The sequence below is a fragment of the Rhinoderma darwinii genome (assembly GCF_050947455.1).
Source record: "Rhinoderma darwinii isolate aRhiDar2 chromosome 5 unlocalized genomic scaffold, aRhiDar2.hap1 SUPER_5_unloc_35, whole genome shotgun sequence".
Classification (NCBI taxonomy): Eukaryota; Metazoa; Chordata; class Amphibia; order Anura; family Rhinodermatidae; genus Rhinoderma; species Rhinoderma darwinii.
The window spans coordinates 266,340-280,879 of NW_027461793.1; the positions used below are offsets into that span (position 1 = coordinate 266,340).

General features: G+C 47.9%; 10 non-coding genes across 10 annotated transcripts; all 10 read right to left on the bottom strand.

Moving 5' to 3' along the window:
- Positions 1–6: 6 nt before the first annotated feature.
- Positions 7–197, bottom strand: LOC142690823 (U2 spliceosomal RNA). The gene has a single exon (XR_012859506.1). It is a non-coding gene; the product is annotated as a U2 spliceosomal RNA (small nuclear RNA).
- A 1,308-nt stretch (positions 198–1,505) lies between these two features.
- On the bottom strand, positions 1,506–1,696 carry LOC142690825 (U2 spliceosomal RNA). The gene has a single exon (XR_012859508.1). It is a non-coding gene; the product is annotated as a U2 spliceosomal RNA (small nuclear RNA).
- A 1,276-nt stretch (positions 1,697–2,972) lies between these two features.
- LOC142690826 (U2 spliceosomal RNA) lies at positions 2,973–3,163 on the bottom strand. The gene has a single exon (XR_012859509.1). It is a non-coding gene; the product is annotated as a U2 spliceosomal RNA (small nuclear RNA).
- Positions 3,164–4,427: 1,264 nt separating this feature from the next.
- LOC142690827 (U2 spliceosomal RNA) lies at positions 4,428–4,618 on the bottom strand. Its single transcript, XR_012859510.1, has one exon. It is a non-coding gene; the product is annotated as a U2 spliceosomal RNA (small nuclear RNA).
- Positions 4,619–5,922: 1,304 nt separating this feature from the next.
- Positions 5,923–6,113, bottom strand: LOC142690828 (U2 spliceosomal RNA). Its single transcript, XR_012859511.1, has one exon. It is a non-coding gene; the product is annotated as a U2 spliceosomal RNA (small nuclear RNA).
- Positions 6,114–7,405: 1,292 nt separating this feature from the next.
- LOC142690829 (U2 spliceosomal RNA) lies at positions 7,406–7,596 on the bottom strand. Its single transcript, XR_012859512.1, has one exon. It is a non-coding gene; the product is annotated as a U2 spliceosomal RNA (small nuclear RNA).
- Positions 7,597–8,880: 1,284 nt separating this feature from the next.
- Positions 8,881–9,071, bottom strand: LOC142690832 (U2 spliceosomal RNA). The gene has a single exon (XR_012859514.1). It is a non-coding gene; the product is annotated as a U2 spliceosomal RNA (small nuclear RNA).
- Positions 9,072–10,363: 1,292 nt separating this feature from the next.
- On the bottom strand, positions 10,364–10,554 carry LOC142690833 (U2 spliceosomal RNA). Its single transcript, XR_012859515.1, has one exon. It is a non-coding gene; the product is annotated as a U2 spliceosomal RNA (small nuclear RNA).
- Positions 10,555–11,846: 1,292 nt separating this feature from the next.
- LOC142690834 (U2 spliceosomal RNA) lies at positions 11,847–12,037 on the bottom strand. Its single transcript, XR_012859516.1, has one exon. It is a non-coding gene; the product is annotated as a U2 spliceosomal RNA (small nuclear RNA).
- A 1,272-nt stretch (positions 12,038–13,309) lies between these two features.
- Positions 13,310–13,500, bottom strand: LOC142690835 (U2 spliceosomal RNA). Its single transcript, XR_012859517.1, has one exon. It is a non-coding gene; the product is annotated as a U2 spliceosomal RNA (small nuclear RNA).
- Between the last annotated feature and the right edge of the window lie 1,040 nt (positions 13,501–14,540).

The window sequence follows — 14,540 nt, forward strand, 5'->3', positions numbered from 1 at the left end:
ATAAGGAAAGGGTGCACCGGTCCTGGAAATACTGCAATACCAGGTCAATGCGTGGAGTGGACAGAGCAAGCTCTATTTCCATCTCCCTGTTCTAAAAATCCATTTAATATATGGTCCCCAGATAGGGGACGTATCAGATATTAAACTGATAAGAACAGATACTACACTTGATCTTAGCCAAAAGGCCGAGAAGCGATAACCCGAACGGGCCGCGCGTTGCCCGAGCCTGCCCGATACTGCTGTTCAGCCCTTGCAGCGATTCAGCCTACTTCTAGGCAATTCCATGGGGCCCTGCAGGCTCACACACTCACAGCTACACGGGAGGTGAATAAAGGCCGGAGAGGAAGCCAGACAGGATTTGCTTCTTTTGCTTGCACCACAATGCAGTGCTGAAAGAGGAGGAATCTACATAAAAACGCCTTCCTGGCAACGCCCAAATGTCCTGCTGCCATGCAGATAAACACTGGCAGCGGCAGCAAGTGCATGCCCACAGCCACCCCTTGTTCCTTCACACCTTGTATCAGCTGTAATCCAGTCCAGTCCAGTGCTGCCTGCTGAGCAGCACTGACCAACACTGCCTGGGCCCAGGCTTTTATCTCTGAGGCCCCATTATGATGTCAGAAAGCTGGCTCTGGAATCCTGAGGGCTCCACTATAACACGTGCAAAGTTCCGTCTGAACTTTATATAAGACGGTGAGGCTCAGTCAGTCACTCAGTGTTGCCTGAGAGGGCAACACTGCAACAGCCGGCCGCCAGGCTGTCTTTTTTTTGCACAGCTAGTTGCCTCCAGGAGGCCACAAGAGGGAGACAAGGGACTGCAAAATGGAAAATAGGCATCCACCAACTTTACAGACAACTTCTCCTTGCTCCTACAACCTCCATCCTTGCACAGTTTGTTATTCTTCTAGGTAACATAGTAACAAATCCAAATTGCTGCTCTCTTTGTAGGCAAGCAAGGCTTTGTTGCAACTGCAATTCTTACTTCTTCTTGAAATGTAGGGACGACAGTACATTCCATCACATCCATCTAGTGTACACAGGTAGGTCCATTGTGGCGGGCAGGCGAGCGGGCGGGCTGCTTTATTGGCTGTTTGCTGTTCCCCTACTCCACTCCACTATTTGACTGTTGTGCTGCATCAATCAATCAATCAATCAATCAATCAATCAATCAATCAATCAATCAATCAATCAATCAATCAATCAATCAGTGGCTGGCTCAGGTGCAGCTCTTTAACTTACCTAAAAGGGAGGGCGGAGAGAAGACAAGGAAGGTGAATGAGGTGTTCCAATGTGAAATGCCGGAAACACAGAAACACAGACGACACACAACAAGAGGTGGCAATCTATTCATTAATTGCATTTAATCAATGAGCTCATTATCACTCATGCATTGTCCAACAGGTGTTGAAATAATGGGATTAAAAGGGGAGATCCCTTCAGAAAGACAGAAACAATAGCAAAGACAAAAAACACTTTTGGAATCTGCTTTTAGTCAACACATAAGGAAAGGGTGCACCGGTCCTGGAAATACTGCAATACCAGGTCAATGCGTGGAGTGGACAGAGCAAGCTCTATTTCCATCTCCCTGTTCTAAAAATCCATTTAATATATGGTCCCCAGATAGGGGACGTATCAGATATTAAACTGATAAGAACAGATACTACACTTGATCTTAGCCAAAAGGCCGAGAAGCGATAACCCGAACGGGCCGCGCGTTGCCCGAGCCTGCCCGATATTGCTGTTCAGCCCTTGCAGCGATTCAGCCTACTTCTAGGCAATTCCATGGGGCCCTGCAGGCTCACACACTCACAGCTACACGGGAGGTGAATAAAGGCCGGAGAGGAAGCCAGACAGGATTTGCTTCTTTTGCTTGCACCACAATGCAGTGCTGAAAGAGGAGGAATCTACATAAAAACGCCTTCCTGGCAACGCCCAAATGCCCTGCTGCCATGCAGATAAACACTGGCAGCGGCAGCAAGTGCATGCCCACAGCCACCCCTTGTTCCTTCACACCTTGTATCAGCTGTAATCCAGTCCAGTCCAGTGCTGCCTGCTGAGCAGCACTGACCAACACTGCCTGGGCCCAGGCTTTTATCTCTGAGGCCCCATTATGATGTCAGAAAGCTGGCTCTGGAATCCTGAGGGCTCCACTATGACACGTGCAAAGTTCCGTCTGAACTTTATATAAGACGGTGAGGCTCAGTCAGTCACTCAGTGTTGCCTGAGAGGGCAACACTGCAACAGCCGGCCGCCAGGCTGTCTTTTTTTTGCACAGCTAGTTGCCTCCAGGAGGCCACAAGAGGGAGACAAGGGACTGCAAAATGGAAAATAGGCATCCACCAACTTTACAGACAACTTCTCCTTGCTCCTACAACCTCCATCCTTGCACAGTTTGTTATTCTTCTAGGTAACATAGTAACAAATCCAAATTGCTGCTCTCTTTGTAGGCAAGCAAGGCTTTGTTGCAACTGCAATTCTTACTTCTTCTTGAAATGTAGGGACGACAGTACATTCCATCACATCCATCTAGTGTACACAGGTAGGTCCATTGTGGCGGGCAGGCGAGCGGGCGGGCTGCTTTATTGGCTGTTTGCTGTTCCCCTACTCCACTCCACTATTTGACTGTTGTGCTGCATCAATCAATCAATCAATCAATCAATCAATCAATCAATCAGTGGCTGGCTCAGGTGCAGCTCTTTAACTTACCTAAAAGGGAGGGCGGAGAGAAGACAAGGAAGGTGAATGAGGTGTTCCAATGTGAAATGCCGGAAACACAGAAACACAGACGACACACAACAAGAGGTGGCAATCTATTCATTAATTGCATTTAATCAATGAGCTCATTATCACTCATGCATTGTCCAACAGGTGTTGAAATAATGGGATTAAAAGGGGAGATCCCTTCAGAAAGACAGAAACAATAGCAAAGACAAAAAACACTTTTGGAATCTGCTTTTAGTCAACACATAAGGAAAGGGTGCACCGGTCCTGGAAATACTGCAATACCAGGTCAATGCGTGGAGTGGACAGAGCAAGCTCTATTTCCATCTCCCTGTTCTAAAAATCCATTTAATATATGGTCCCCAGATAGGGGACGTATCAGATATTAAACTGATAAGAACAGATACTACACTTGATCTTAGCCAAAAGGCCGAGAAGCGATAACCCGAACGGGCCGCGCGTTGCCCGAGCCTGCCCGATACTGCTGTTCAGCCCTTGCAGCGATTCAGCCTACTTCTAGGCAATTCCATGGGGCCCTGCAGGCTCACACACTCACAGCTACACGGGAGGTGAATAAAGGCCGGAGAGGAAGCCAGACAGGATTTGCTTCTTTTGCTTGCACCACAATGCAGTGCTGAAAGAGGAGGAATCTACATAAAAACGCCTTCCTGGCAACGCCCAAATGCCCTGCTGCCATGCAGATAAACACTGGCAGCGGCAGCAAGTGCATGCCCACAGCCACCCCTTGTTCCTTCACACCTTGTATCAGCTGTAATCCAGTCCAGTCCAGTGCTGCCTGCTGAGCAGCACTGACCAACACTGCCTGGGCCCAGGCTTTTATCTCTGAGGCCCCATTATGATGTCAGAAAGCTGGCTCTGGAATCCTGAGGGCTCCACTATGACACGTGCAAAGTTCCGTCTGAACTTTATATAAGACGGTGAGGCTCAGTCAGTCACTCAGTGTTGCCTGAGAGGGCAACACTGCAACAGCCGGCCGCCAGGCTGTCTTTTTTTTGCACAGCTAGTTGCCTCCAGGAGGCCACAAGAGGGAGACAAGGGACTGCAAAATGGAAAATAGGCATCCACCAACTTTACAGACAACTTCTCCTTGCTCCTACAACCTCCATCCTTGCACAGTTTGTTATTCTTCTAGGTAACATAGTAACAAATCCAAATTGCTGCTCTCTTTGTAGGCAAGCAAGGCTTTGCTGCAACTGCAATTCTTACTTCTTCTTGAAATGTAGGGACGACAGTACATTCCATCACATCCATCTAGTGTACACAGGTTGGTCCATTGTGGCGGGCAGGCGAGCGGGCGGGCTGCTTTATTGGCTGTTTGCTGTTCCCCTACTCCACTCCACTATTTGACTGTTGTGCTGCATCAATCAATCAATCAATCAATCAATCAGTGGCTGGCTCAGGTGCAGCTCTTTAACTTACCTAAAAGGGAGGGCGGAGAGAAGACAAGGAAGGTGAATGAGGTGTTCCAATGTGAAATGCCGGAAACACAGAAACACAGACGACACACAACAAGAGGTGGCAATCTATTCATTAATTGCATTTAATCAATGAGCTCATTATCACTCATGCATTGTCCAACAGGTGTTGAAATAATGGGATTAAAAGGGGAGATCCCTTCAGAAAGACAGAAACAATAGCAAAGACAAAAAACACTTTTGGAATCTGCTTTTAGTCAACACATAAGGAAAGGGTGCACCGGTCCTGGAAATACTGCAATACCAGGTCAATGCGTGGAGTGGACAGAGCAAGCTCTATTTCCATCTCCCTGTTCTAAAAATCCATTTAATATATGGTCCCCAGATAGGGGACGTATCAGATATTAAACTGATAAGAACAGATACTACACTTGATCTTAGCCAAAAGGCCGAGAAGCGATAACCCGAACGGGCCGCGCGTTGCCCGAGCCTGCCCGATACTGCTGTTCAGCCCTTGCAGCGATTCAGCCTACTTCTAGGCAATTCCATGGGGCCCTGCAGGCTCACACACTCACAGCTACACGGGAGGTGAATAAAGGCCGGAGAGGAAGCCAGACAGGATTTGCTTCTTTTGCTTGCACCACAATGCAGTGCTGAAAGAGGAGGAATCTACATAAAAACGCCTTCCTGGCAACGCCCAAATGCCCTGCTGCCATGCAGATAAACACTGGCAGCGGCAGCAAGTGCATGCCCACAGCCACCCCTTGTTCCTTCACACCTTGTATCAGCTGTAATCCAGTCCAGTCCAGTGCTGCCTGCTGAGCAGCACTGACCAACACTGCCTGGGCCCAGGCTTTTATCTCTGAGGCCCCATTATGATGTCAGAAAGCTGGCTCTGGAATCCTGAGGGCTCCACTATGACACGTGCAAAGTTCCATCTGAACTTTATATAAGACGGTGAGGCTCAGTCAGTCACTCAGTGTTGCCTGAGAGGGCAACACTGCAACAGCCGGCCGCCAGGCTGTCTTTTTTTTGCACAGCTAGTTGCCTCCAGGAGGCCACAAGAGGGAGACAAGGGACTGCAAAATGGAAAATAGGCATCCACCAACTTTACAGACAACTTCTCCTTGCTCCTACAACCTCCATCCTTGCACAGTTTGTTATTCTTCTAGGTAACATAGTAACAAATCCAAATTGCTGCTCTCTTTGTAGGCAAGCAAGGCTTTGTTGCAACTGCAATTCTTACTTCTTCTTGAAATGTAGGGACGACAGTACATTCCATCACATCCATCTAGTGTACACAGGTAGGTCCATTGTGGCGGGCAGGCGAGCGGGCGGGCTGCTTTATTGGCTGTTTGCTGTTCCCCTACTCCACTCCACTATTTGACTGTTGTGCTGCATCAATCAATCAATCAATCAATCAATCAATCAATCAATCAATCAATCAATCAATCAATCAATCAATCAGTGGCTGGCTCAGGTGCAGCTCTTTAACTTACCTAAAAGGGAGGGCGGAGAGAAGACAAGGAAGGTGAATGAGGTGTTCCAATGTGAAATGCCGGAAACACAGAAACACAGACGACACACAACAAGAGGTGGCAATCTATTCATTAATTGCATTTAATCAATGAGCTCATTATCACTCATGCATTGTCCAACAGGTGTTGAAATAATGGGATTAAAAGGGGAGATCCCTTCAGAAAGACAGAAACAATAGCAAAGACAAAAAACACTTTTGGAATCTGCTTTTAGTCAACACATAAGGAAAGGGTGCACCGGTCCTGGAAATACTGCAATACCAGGTCAATGCGTGGAGTGGACAGAGCAAGCTCTATTTCCATCTCCCTGTTCTAAAAATCCATTTAATATATGGTCCCCAGATAGGGGACGTATCAGATATTAAACTGATAAGAACAGATACTACACTTGATCTTAGCCAAAAGGCCGAGAAGCGATAACCCGAACGGGCCGCGCGTTGCCCGAGCCTGCCCGATACTGCTGTTCAGCCCTTGCAGCGATTCAGCCTACTTCTAGGCAATTCCATGGGGCCCTGCAGGCTCACACACTCACAGCTACACGGGAGGTGAATAAAGGCCGGAGAGGAAGCCAGACAGGATTTGCTTCTTTTGCTTGCACCACAATGCAGTGCTGAAAGAGGAGGAATCTACATAAAAACGCCTTCCTGGCAACGCCCAAATGCCCTGCTGCCATGCAGATAAACACTGGCAGCGGCAGCAAGTGCATGCCCACAGCCACCCCTTGTTCCTTCACACCTTGTATCAGCTGTAATCCAGTCCAGTCCAGTGCTGCCTGCTGAGCAGCACTGACCAACACTGCCTGGGCCCAGGCTTTTATCTCTGAGGCCCCATTATGATGTCAGAAAGCTGGCTCTGGAATCCTGAGGGCTCCACTATGACACGTGCAAAGTTCCGTCTGAACTTTATATAAGATGGTGAGGCTCAGTCAGTCACTCAGTGTTGCCTGAGAGGGCAACACTGCAACAGCCGGCCGCCAGGCTGTCTTTTTTTTGCACAGCTAGTTGCCTCCAGGAGGCCACAAGAGGGAGACAAGGGATTGCAAAATGGAAAATAGGTATCCACCAACTTTACAGACAACTTCTCCTTGCTCCTACAACCTCCATCCTTGCACAGTTTGTTATTCTTCTAGGTAACATAGTAACAAATCCAAATTGCTGCTCTCTTTGTAGGCAAGCAAGGCTTTGTTGCAACTGCAATTCTTACTTCTTCTTGAAATGTAGGGACGACAGTACATTCCATCACATCCATCTAGTGTACACAGGTAGGTCCATTGTGGCGGGCAGGCGAGCGGGCGGGCTGCTTTATTGGCTGTTTGCTGTTCCCCTACTCCACTCCACTATTTGACTGTTGTGCTGCATCAATCAATCAATCAATCAATCAATCAATCAATCAATCAATCAATCAATCAATCAGTGGCTGGCTCAGGTGCAGCTCTTTAACTTACCTAAAAGGGAGGGCGGAGAGAAGACAAGGAAGGTGAATGAGGTGTTCCAATGTGAAATGCCGGAAACACAGAAACACAGACGACACACAACAAGAGGTGGCAATCTATTCATTAATTGCATTTAATCAATGAGCTCATTATCACTCATGCATTGTCCAACAGGTGTTGAAATAATGGGATTAAAAGGGGAGATCCCTTCAGAAAGACAGAAACAATAGCAAAGACAAAAAACACTTTTGGAATCTGCTTTTAGTCAACACATAAGGAAAGGGTGCACCGGTCCTGGAAATACTGCAATACCAGGTCAATGCGTGGAGTGGACAGAGCAAGCTCTATTTCCATCTCCCTGTTCTAAAAATCCATTTAATATATGGTCCCCAGATAGGGGACGTATCAGATATTAAACTGATAAGAACAGATACTACACTTGATCTTAGCCAAAAGGCCGAGAAGCGATAACCCGAACGGGCCGCGCGTTGCCCGAGCCTGCCCGATACTGCTGTTCAGCCCTTGCAGCGATTCAGCCTACTTCTAGGCAATTCCATGGGGCCCTGCAGGCTCACACACTCACAGCTACACGGGAGGTGAATAAAGGCCGGAGAGGAAGCCAGACAGGATTTGCTTCTTTTGCTTGCACCACAATGCAGTGCTGAAAGAGGAGGAATCTACATAAAAACGCCTTCCTGGCAACGCCCAAATGCCCTGCTGCCATGCAGATAAACACTGGCAGCGGCAGCAAGTGCATGCCCACAGCCACCCCTTGTTCCTTCACACCTTGTATCAGCTGTAATCCAGTCCAGTCCAGTGCTGCCTGCTGAGCAGCACTGACCAACACTGCCTGGGCCCAGGCTTTTATCTCTGAGGCCCCATTATGATGTCAGAAAGCTGGCTCTGGAATCCTGAGGGCTCCACTATGACACGTGCAAAGTTCCGTCTGAACTTTATATAAGACGGTGAGGCTCAGTCAGTCACTCAGTGTTGCCTGAGAGGGCAACACTGCAACAGCCGGCCGCCAGGCTGTCTTTTTTTTGCACAGCTAGTTGCCTCCAGGAGGCCACAAGAGGGAGACAAGGGACTGCAAAATGGAAAATAGGCATCCACCAACTTTACAGACAACTTCTCCTTGCTCCTACAACCTCCATCCTTGCACAGTTTGTTATTCTTCTAGGTAACATAGTAACAAATCCAAATTGCTGCTCTCTTTGTAGGCAAGCAAGGCTTTGTTGCAACTGCAATTCTTACTTCTTCTTGAAATGTAGGGACGACAGTACATTCCATCACATCCATCTAGTGTACACAGGTAGGTCCATTGTGGCGGGCAGGCGAGCGGGCGGGCTGCTTTATTGGCTGTTTGCTGTTCCCCTACTCCACTCCACTATTTGACTGTTGTGCTGCATCAATCAATCAATCAATCAATCAATCAATCAATCAATCAATCAATCAGTGGCTGGCTCAGGTGCAGCTCTTTAACTTACCTAAAAGGGAGGGCGGAGAGAAGACAAGGAAGGTGAATGAGGTGTTCCAATGTGAAATGCCGGAAACACAGAAACACAGACGACACACAACAAGAGGTGGCAATCTATTCATTAATTGCATTTAATCAATGAGCTCATTATCACTCATGCATTGTCCAACAGGTGTTGAAATAATGGGATTAAAAGGGGAGATCCCTTCAGAAAGACAGAAACAATAGCAAAGACAAAAAACACTTTTGGAATCTGCTTTTAGTCAACACATAAGGAAAGGGTGCACCGGTCCTGGAAATACTGCAATACCAGGTCAATGCGTGGAGTGGACAGAGCAAGCTCTATTTCCATCTCCCTGTTCTAAAAATCCATTTAATATATGGTCCCCAGATAGGGGACGTATCAGATATTAAACTGATAAGAACAGATACTACACTTGATCTTAGCCAAAAGGCCGAGAAGCGATAACCCGAACGGGCCGCGCGTTGCCCGAGCCTGCCCGATACTGCTGTTCAGCCCTTGCAGCGATTCAGCCTACTTCTAGGCAATTCCATGGGGCCCTGCAGGCTCACACACTCACAGCTACACGGGAGGTGAATAAAGGCCGGAGAGGAAGCCAGACAGGATTTGCTTCTTTTGCTTGCACCACAATGCAGTGCTGAAAGAGGAGGAATCTACATAAAAACGCCTTCCTGGCAACGCCCAAATGCCCTGCTGCCATGCAGATAAACACTGGCAGCGGCAGCAAGTGCATGCCCACAGCCACCCCTTGTTCCTTCACACCTTGTATCAGCTGTAATCCAGTCCAGTCCAGTGCTGCCTGCTGAGCAGCACTGACCAACACTGCCTGGGCCCAGGCTTTTATCTCTGAGGCCCCATTATGATGTCAGAAAGCTGGCTCTGGAATCCTGAGGGCTCCACTATGACACGTGCAAAGTTCCGTCTGAACTTTATATAAGACGGTGAGGCTCAGTCAGTCACTCAGTGTTGCCTGAGAGGGCAACACTGCAACAGCCGGCCGCCAGGCTGTCTTTTTTTTGCACAGCTAGTTGCCTCCAGGAGGCCACAAGAGGGAGACAAGGGACTGCAAAATGGAAAATAGGCATCCACCAACTTTACAGACAACTTCTCCTTGCTCCTACAACCTCCATCCTTGCACAGTTTGTTATTCTTCTAGGTAACATAGTAACAAATCCAAATTGCTGCTCTCTTTGTAGGCAAGCAAGGCTTTGTTGCAACTGCAATTCTTACTTATTCTTGAAATGTAGGGACGACAGTACATTCCATCACATCCATCTAGTGTACACAGGTAGGTCCATTGTGGCGGGCAGGCGAGCGGGCGGGCTGCTTTATTGGCTGTTTGCTGTTCCCCTACTCCACTCCACTATTTGACTGTTGTGCTGCATCAATCAATCAATCAATCAATCAATCAATCAATCAATCAATCAATCAATCAATCAGTGGCTGGCTCAGGTGCAGCTCTTTAACTTACCTAAAAGGGAGGGCGGAGAGAAGACAAGGAAGGTGAATGAGGTGTTCCAATGTGAAATGCCGGAAACACAGAAACACAGACGACACACAACAAGAGGTGGCAATCTATTCATTAATTGCATTTAATCAATGAGCTCATTATCACTCATGCATTGTCCAACAGGTGTTGAAATAATGGGATTAAAAGGGGAGATCCCTTCAGAAAGACAGAAACAATAGCAAAGACAAAAAACACTTTTGGAATCTGCTTTTAGTCAACACATAAGGAAAGGGTGCACCGGTCCTGGAAATACTGCAATACCAGGTCAATGCGTGGAGTGGACAGAGCAAGCTCTATTTCCATCTCCCTGTTCTAAAAATCCATTTAATATATGGTCCCCAGATAGGGGACGTATCAGATATTAAACTGATAAGAACAGATACTACACTTGATCTTAGCCAAAAGGCCGAGAAGCGATAACCCGAACGGGCCGCGCGTTGCCCGAGCCTGCCCGATACTGCTGTTCAGCCCTTGCAGCGATTCAGCCTACTTCTAGGCAATTCCATGGGGCCCTGCAGGCTCACACACTCACAGCTACACGGGAGGTGAATAAAGGCCGGAGAGGAAGCCAGACAGGATTTGCTTCTTTTGCTTGCACCACAATGCAGTGCTGAAAGAGGAGGAATCTACATAAAAACGCCTTCCTGGCAACGCCCAAATGCCCTGCTGCCATGCAGATAAACACTGGCAGCGGCAGCAAGTGCATGCCCACAGCCACCCCTTGTTCCTTCACACCTTGTATCAGCTGTAATCCAGTCCAGTCCAGTGCTGCCTGCTGAGCAGCACTGACCAACACTGCCTGGGCCCAGGCTTTTATCTCTGAGGCCCCATTATGATGTCAGAAAGCTGGCTCTGGAATCCTGAGGGCTCCACTATGACACGTGCAAAGTTCCGTCTGAACTTTATATAAGACGGTGAGGCTCAGTCAGTCACTCAGTGTTGCCTGAGAGGGCAACACTGCAACAGCCGGCCGCCAGGCTGTCTTTTTTTTGCACAGCTAGTTGCCTCCAGGAGGCCACAAGAGGGAGACAAGGGACTGCAAAATGGAAAATAGGCATCCACCAACTTTACAGACAACTTCTCCTTGCTCCTACAACCTCCATCCTTGCACAGTTTGTTATTCTTCTAGGTAACATAGTAACAAATCCAAATTGCTGCTCTCTTTGTAGGCAAGCAAGGCTTTGTTGCAACTGCAATTCTTACTTCTTCTTGAAATGTAGGGACGACAGTACATTCCATCACATCCATCTAGTGTACACAGGTAGGTCCATTGTGGCGGGCAGGCGAGTGGGCGGGCTGCTTTATTGGCTGTTTGCTGTTCCCCTACTCCACTCCACTATTTGACTGTTGTGCTGCATCAATCAATCAATCAATCAATCAATCAATCAATCAATCAATCAATCAATCAATCAGTGGCTGGCTCAGGTGCAGCTCTTTAACTTACCTAAAAGGGAGGGCGGAGAGAAGACAAGGAAGGTGAATGAGGTGTTCCAATGTGAAATGCCGGAAACACAGAAACACAGACGACACACAACAAGAGGTGGCAATCTATTCATTAATTGCATTTAATCAATGAGCTCATTATCACTCATGCATTGTCCAACAGGTGTTGAAATAATGGGATTAAAAGGGGAGATCCCTTCAGAAAGACAGAAACAATAGCAAAGACAAAAAACACTTTTGGAATCTGCTTTTAGTCAACACATAAGGAAAGGGTGCACCGGTCCTGGAAATACTGCAATACCAGGTCAATGCGTGGAGTGGACAGAGCAAGCTCTATTTCCATCTCCCTGTTCTAAAAATCCATTTAATATATGGTCCCCAGATAGGGGACGTATCAGATATTAAACTGATAAGAACAGATACTACACTTGATCTTAGCCAAAAGGCCGAGAAGCGATAACCCGAACGGGCCGCGCGTTGCCCGAGCCTGCCCGATACTGCTGTTCAGCCCTTGCAGCGATTCAGCCTACTTCTAGGCAATTCCATGGGGCCCTGCAGGCTCACACACTCACAGCTACACGGGAGGTGAATAAAGGCCGGAGAGGAAGCCAGACAGGATTTGCTTCTTTTGCTTGCACCACAATGCAGTGCTGAAAGAGGAGGAATCTACATAAAAACGCCTTCCTGGCAACGCCCAAATGCCCTGCTGCCATGCAGATAAACACTGGCAGCGGCAGCAAGTGCATGCCCACAGCCACCCCTTGTTCCTTCACACCTTGTATCAGCTGTAATCCAGTCCAGTCCAGTGCTGCCTGCTGAGCAGCACTGACCAACACTGCCTGGGCCCAGGCTTTTATCTCTGAGGCCCCATTATGATGTCAGAAAGCTGGCTCTGGAATCCTGAGGGCTCCACTATGACACGTGTAAAGTTCCGTCTGAACTTTATATAAGACGGTGAGGCTCAGTCAGTCACTCAGTGTTGCCTGAGAGGGCAACACTGCAACAGCCGGCCGCCAGGCTGTCTTTTTTTTGCACAGCTAGTTGCCTCCAGGAGGCCACAAGAGGGAGACAAGGGACTGCAAAATGGAAAATAGGCATCCACCAACTTTACAGACAACTTCTCCTTGCTCCTACAACCTCCATCCTTGCACAGTTTGTTATTCTTCTAGGTAACATAGTAACAAATCCAAATTGCTGCTCTCTTTGTAGGCAAGCAAGGCTTTGTTGCAACTGCAATTCTTACTTCTTCTTGAAATGTAGGGACGACAGTACATTCCATCACATCCATCTAGTGTACACAGGTAGGTCCATTGTGGCGGGCAGGCGAGCGGGCGGGCTGCTTTATTGGCTGTTTGCTGTTCCCCTACTCCACTCCACTATTTGACTGTTGTGCTGCATCAATCAATCAATCAATCAATCAATCAATCAATCAGTGGCTGGCTCAGGTGCAGCTCTTTAACTTACCTAAAAGGGAGGGCGGAGAGAAGACAAGGAAGGTGAATGAGGTGTTCCAATGTGAAATGCCGGAAACACAGAAACACAGACGACACACAACAAGAGGTGGCAATCTATTCATTAATTGCATTTAATCAATGAGCTCATTATCACTCATGCATTGTCCAACAGGTGTTGAAATAATGGGATTAAAAGGGGAGATCCCTTCAGAAAGACAGAAACAATAGCAAAGACAAAAAACACTTTTGGAATCTGCTTTTAGTCAACACATAAGGAAAGGGTGCACCGGTCCTGGAAATACTGCAATACCAGGTCAATGCGTGGAGTGGACAGAGCAAGCTCTATTTCCATCTCCCTGTTCTAAAAATCCATTTAATATATGGTCCCCAGATAGGGGACGTATCAGATATTAAACTGATAAGAACAGATACTACACTTGATCTTAGCCAAAAGGCCGAGAAGCGATAACCCGAACGGGCCGCGCGTTGCCCGAGCCTGCCCGATACTGCTGTTCAGCCCTTGCAGCGATTCAGCCTACTTCTAGGCAATTCCATGGGGCCCTGCAGGCTCACACACTCACAGCTACACGGGAGGTGAATAAAGGCCGGAGAGGAAGCCAGACAGGATTTGCTTCTTTTGCTTGCACCACAATGCAGTGCTGAAAGAGGAGGAATCTACATAAAAACGCCTTCCTGGCAACGCCCAAATGCCCTGCTGCCATGCAGATAAACACTGGCAGCGGCAGCAAGTGCATGCCCACAGCCACCCCTTGTTCCTTCACACCTTGTATCAGCTGTAATCCAGTCCAGTCCAGTGCTGCCTGCTGAGCAGCACTGACCAACACTGCCTGGGCCCAGGCTTTTATCTCTGAGGCCCCATTATGATGTCAGAAAGCTGGCTCTGGAATCCTGAGGGCTCCACTATGACACGTGCAAAGTTCCGTCTGAACTTTATATAAGACGGTGAGGCTCAGTCAGTCACTCAGTGTTGCCTGAGAGGGCAACACTGCAACAGCCGGCCGCCAGGCTGTCTTTTTTTTTGCACAGCTAGTTGCCTCCAGGAGGCCACAAGAGGGAGACAAGGGACTGCAAAATGGAAAATAGGCATCCACCAACTTTACAGACAACTTCTCCTTGCTCCTACAACCTCCATCCTTGCACAGTTTGTTATTCTTCTAGGTAACATAGTAACAAATCCAAATTGCTGCTCTCTTTGTAGGCAAGCAAGGCTTTGTTGCAACTGCAATTCTTACTTCTTCTTGAAATGTAGGGACGACAGTACATTCCATCACATCCATCTAGTGTACACAGGTAGGTCCATTGTGGCGGGCAGGCGAGCGGGCGGGCTGCTTTATTGGCTGTTTGCTGTTCCCCTACTCCACTCCACTATTTGACTGTTGTGCTGCATCAATCAATCAATCAATCAATCAATCAATCAATCAATCAATCAATCAATCAATCAATCAATCAATCAGTGGCTGGCTCAGGTGCAGCTCTTTAACTTACC